We start from the raw sequence: 5,942 nt of genomic DNA on the forward strand, positions 1-5,942 counted from the left end.
ACCAGGTTCTTAATCTTATCAGAGAGAAAAAAGCAATCGATAATTCACGCCCATTGAAATATTTTTATCGTGATGAAAATAACGTTTAGTGTTTCTGATTTTAGAAAAAGGTGGTTCAGTCGTTTTTGTTTGTTTTTCTTTTTGGTAATTTTTTTTTATAAATAAAACCATGTATTTAAACCCAAGAAAACATTGGTTACACTCACCTGATATTTAATATAAAAATCGTATTTCAAATCAGTATTTCTTAAAAACAATGAAATACACATCAGGATTTTTTATGCGACAAAAGTAATGAATCGTGTGGAAATTTTTAGCCATTGCAAATGGTCGGTTTTGTATTTAGGAAATTATAATATCAAGAGTGATACAAAACAATAAAATTAAAATCGAAGTTATTACAAAAAGAAAATGATTATTTTTCAAAGATAACAAAAGTGTCAGACTGGGTTCAAAGGACAGCTTTTTATTATCTTGAAGCAGTAGAGGTGTAAATCAATTATAGACAAGAGGTTCTTCCGGGTTCACAACCGATCCTGCGACATGCCTAAGGATAGTAAAGGTGTATGGAACACCTGTGATTTATGTCCTTTCGTAATTGAACATTTTGAATGTTGAGATAACCATTAAGTGTTAGATTTAAACTATTTCTAAATTCTGACATTACACCGTTTGTTAACATTAAATCAGTGGACATATTCACATACGGCAAGGGTATCACTGGAAAATCCAAGAATTTTAATCTTGAGCATTTAAAAGTCCTTTTTGTTTTCTGCTCACCTGAGCCAAAATGCCTTTAAAAAATAGTCAAAACGTTTTATAGTTTGACGTACGGATCGAAACCTTTCCACATTTTATTTCAATCTTTCTTGAAAAAAAACTGGCCATTTTTAAGTGAGTAGAGGTCTGGATTCAAGTTTGGTCAAATGAAAGGATATGGATTTTTAAGGATTAGATGATAAAATTTAAGAAATTAGACTGCGGATGTTTTTAATACCAATGCACAAGAAATATTAATATCAGTAAGAAAGATTCACTAACGACCTCTGAACTAATAATACATTTAACGCAAGAGATGGCATACATATAAAGAGGAAAGCAAAGAACATTTTCCTAAAGAGTCACACACCCTTAATATTTAAAATGTTCTAGCAAGTATTGTTTAGGTTCACATTTGTTGAACCCGTGACTTGAAGTAAAACAAAAACTGTATTATTTGTTCTGTTGGCTAAAACACTCTTAAGTAGTTAAAAGGTGCAGTTTTTCCTTTATAACACATTGTACGTTATATCCTTTATTTGGCATGTCACAAAATTTGCGAAAATTGGGAAAATCTGTAACATTTTTAATTTGCATCAGTCATATTTTGCGATTTGAAAAGTTTGTTATTGAAAATGATACGGGAAATTTCTGCGTATTCATTGATTTGTGATTAAAAAGAGATCGCGAAAAAGCGATAACTAGATTATCGCGAAAATTACCAGATATACGGTATATTGATACGATATAAGATTGCATCGTGACAACCATACATTTTTCCTCACTTAATGCATCATTAAACTTGAAATTGCATTTATGAAAACCGTGTTTGTTATGTTCGTCGAAATATACCAATTTCTTGTTTTGACGGTGGTTAGGTACAATCTATATTGTCTTTTTTTTTATCTGTGCTATTATTTAGATAACAAATCACTTACAAAATATTCAAATTTTCACATAACTGTATTTTCATGATTTTGAAATTATTCTATATATCAAGATGTTTTGCTAAGTGTCAGTAGTAGGTGACTGCTTGTTAATTTCTTTTACAGTTCAGCTTCTTCGAGTTTTACATTCATTCATATTTAAATTAACCTACTAGCTGTTGTACTGCAGACAAAGTAAGCGTACAGATATCTTTTTGCACTGGATTTAGTAATTCAAACAACGATTTATTGAATTCTATGTGTCTTTAGAGCAAATACATTTAAAGCTATACACGCTATAATTTGCGTCAATTTTGAATGACAGTGAAAACGCATGTGTTTGTCTACTTATAAAAGTTATCCTTAATCTGTAAATTACAAGGGTGATTTTCATCTCGTTACAAAGATATAGATTTTTAATTGTTTATTTTCCTGCCAGGAAAATATACCTTTTCATGAATATTGATGAAGGAAGAGCAAACCGACCTCATTGCGCATGTCCGCGGAGAACTAGGTGGTCGTTATTGTTTGCCTAATTAAATATCCAACTTGATTTTTAATATGCTTAACAGTTGTTAATTTGAAATACATACATGTATAATGAGTAAAATACGCTTGCCATTCACGATACCCTTACTTCTGCATTAACACTTATAGGATCTATAAATAGCACATAGGGGAAAAACACAGGTCTACGTCATTTTTTTAAAGGAAGTATTCATATCTACTCACAGGCTTGTATTTTTTCCTTTTGTTTGTACTCGTATATCGGACAAATTTATGCTTTACTGAAAATATCCTTTCCTTTGTGAAACTATCACAATTATGAAGATGTTGACCCTTCACCAGTTTTGGTATGATAGGCTAAATTTAGCTGTCGATATCACGTGATAGATTGATATTCACGAGGAGGCATTACTTTCCTGGCAGGAAAATAAATATTTTTTATTGTTTAATATTTGATATATTTGTTACGTGATCGAATTGAGCATTATAATTAACAGAATAAAGGTAACTTTTAATAGTAATCAAACACATACATTTTCCCCTTTATTCAAAATTGACGCAAATTATAGCGTGTATAGCTTTAATCTATTTCACTTCAAATAATCATTGTTTATGTATGGATCTGATAGTTTCCTAGTTAAGTAGGAATTCATTTTAAAAAATAGGAAAAAATTGTATTTGTTTTGCCAATTTGCACATAGGTTTCAAGTGGAACTTTAAAATGACAAATAATTTGTGGACAGTGAGCTTATCTAGAAAATTGATGCTCAAATTCTTTCTTATCACGCTTTTAAATTTTAAGACTATTATATCATAATAATAATTCATTTTGTGATGTGACATGCAGTTCTTAAGTGATCAAATAAGTATAACTACATCTATTGATTTGATCACATTTCAAACGCAATCGATACTTTAATTATAATATCTATATTTTATATGACTTTGTTATATAATAACTTTCTTACAATACATGTCATTTTTGCTCCATGCTTGCTGCCTTAATGCATTCATGAATAAACTGAATAACAATATATTACGGGTTTTGTGAGTGTTGGAAAGACAGAATCAGATGTATAGGTTTTGTTCAAACATTAAAAAAAACAAGAGAAAAGGAAAGAAAGGATGATGTCAAAAGATAATGATATTGTTATAACTTTTAAAACAAATCTATATTTCATAGCTGATCATGATCGAAAACCGACAAAGAAATGGTGTGAACAAGAACTCTCCATGCCGAATAAAGAGCGGGGAATGACCGTGTCTATTTTTATACAGACTGTATTGATCTCTTTAAGATGAAGAGCATGGCATAAAGATATACAAAATACTAAAATTTTAAAATAAAAATTATGGAAATTTTCTTTGCTTAATAACACTTTACAACTTTACAAATTATATCTGAATTTTTAAAGTATATCTGATGGTTATTTTGTTAATATTTGTAGATCAATGAACGATCTCACCGAAATCAAATCGTTTTATCACATGTAAAATCTATTTGTAAATATGATTGAATTGTTGAAATTTTTTCTCTATTTGCCAGCTCTTATTGATAATATTAATATGATGTAAAATCATGAAAAATGACATTACGTTCTCCTCACGATCTTTTTAGCAGTCGCCACATGGAATCATTTTGTCTTTGATAAGGTCTATTAAATCTCCGAGTTCACATTTTCCTTTCAATATAGAACAAAGTAAAAGGGAAACCCCATATTTTCAACACGAAATCTCATTTTGAAAAGATGTGAATAGGGTTAAAACCCCCAGTGAATAACGAGAACAATGACTGCAAGATAACAAGGTGCGTTGTAACTTTGCATATGCATGTAGGTGTAAGTACGTACTCACGTGTGTACATATCGACTTTTCGACAGTAGGTCTTCTCGTTATGCAGTTGTAACAATCTAGGTGCAGTGTCAGCTGACACGAAATTGATCTTAAGAGTGCATATCGTCTAGATATTGTTGGAATCAGAGATAAAATTATAGAAGTACTTGTATTATAAAAATAACTTACAATGATTAACACATTCTTATTTTACTACGCATTTAAGAGGAAGACAAAGTTCACATTCGAAAGATATAGATTAAGGATTTATGCTGTAACCTCGGTAAGGTCGAAATGCAATTGAGATATTCATGGCTAAGCAGGTGTTACTCTCAATTATCCGATCGTTTCATACTATAATCTCGACAAGGTCGAAATGTGATTGAGATAGCCGAGACTAAGCAGGTGTTACTCTCAATCATCCAAACGTTTCATACTATTATCTCGGTAAGGTGGAAATGCGATTGAGATAGCAGAGACTAACCAGGTGTAAGTATACTATCATATTATCCGGATGTAATTATTTTTGATAATTACGAGTGCTAAAATTCACACATAAAATCAGTCAAATACATTGAGATAACTCATTATTATGAGGAAGTTGAAATTAAATAAAATACAGCTACATGCATAATTCAATTTTGTAGCATGAAAATTCCACGCCACTTCAAATTATGCAAGTAAATGCGATAGATGCAGGTAGTAAAGGCCATAAACTTAAATGAAGCAAAATTTTGAATAATAGATTTTTATTCATTTTCGACTTTAGCAAAATAACGTGTTCAAGGTGTATTTAGACTGTTTTTTTGTTTTGTCGATTAGTGCTGTCAGATATAAAAACAATAACATCAAGAACCTGCATGTGATAACTTATAATGTTATATGTTCACAAAAATAATAGTTATACCTCTACATTATTAAAGAGTGTAGTTTCGACAAGAAATTAAAAAATATGTAAAAAAAAAATCATATTTAAAATAAAAATGGGTTTTTCTTAAGTAAAGTCCCTATCTATTCTAGTGATATTATTACTGATGTTATTGTATAAACTGTATTGAAAATATATTATTTTGCACGTGAAGAGGGTTTTGATCTTTAACTACTATATGCTTCAAAATTTTGTATTTGTAAGATAATGGTAGTATATTCATGTACTTTTTGCATAAGTTTAGTAAAAATACTAAACTTGTCACAAACGCAATCGATTCTTTATTTATAATATTTATATTTTATGTTTCTTTGTTATATTATAACTATCTTACAATACATGTTATTTTCTCTACATGCTTTATGGGCTAACGACTTGCCTTAATGTGTTTATGTATAAAACTGAATATCAATATAGTGCAGGTATTGTGGCATTTGGAAAGACAGAATCAGATGTAAAGATTTTTGTCCAAACATTAAAAAGCAAGAGAAAACGTCCAGTATAATGCTGTTAAAAAGTAGTGATATCGTTACAACTTTTCAAATAAATCTATTTATATCACAGATGATCATAGTACTGGAATCGACAAAAAACGACAAAGAAATGGTGTGTACAAGTACATCCCATGCTGAATAAAGAGAGCTGAATGATAGAGGCCATTTTTAGACTGTACAAATGTATTGATATCTTAAAGACAAAGATATACAGAATAATACTCACATTTAGAATAAAAAACGAATACACATTTTCTTTGCTGAATAACATTTCAAAGTTTCCCAAATTATATCTGAAAATTTTTAACAGATCTTATGGATAATTTGTTGATACTTGTTGATCAATTATTGATCTCATAACAATCAAATCGTTTTATCGTAGATGTAAAATCTATTTGTATTTGTCAAAATGATTGAATCGTGGGGGTTGTTTTGTTCGCGTTTTGCCAGGTCTTATTAACATTATGATGTAAAATCCTTAACAATGGCACTACA

This window comes from Magallana gigas, chromosome 2 (genome assembly GCF_963853765.1).
Source record: "Magallana gigas chromosome 2, xbMagGiga1.1, whole genome shotgun sequence".
In the NCBI taxonomy this organism is placed as follows: domain Eukaryota; kingdom Metazoa; phylum Mollusca; class Bivalvia; order Ostreida; family Ostreidae; genus Magallana; species Magallana gigas.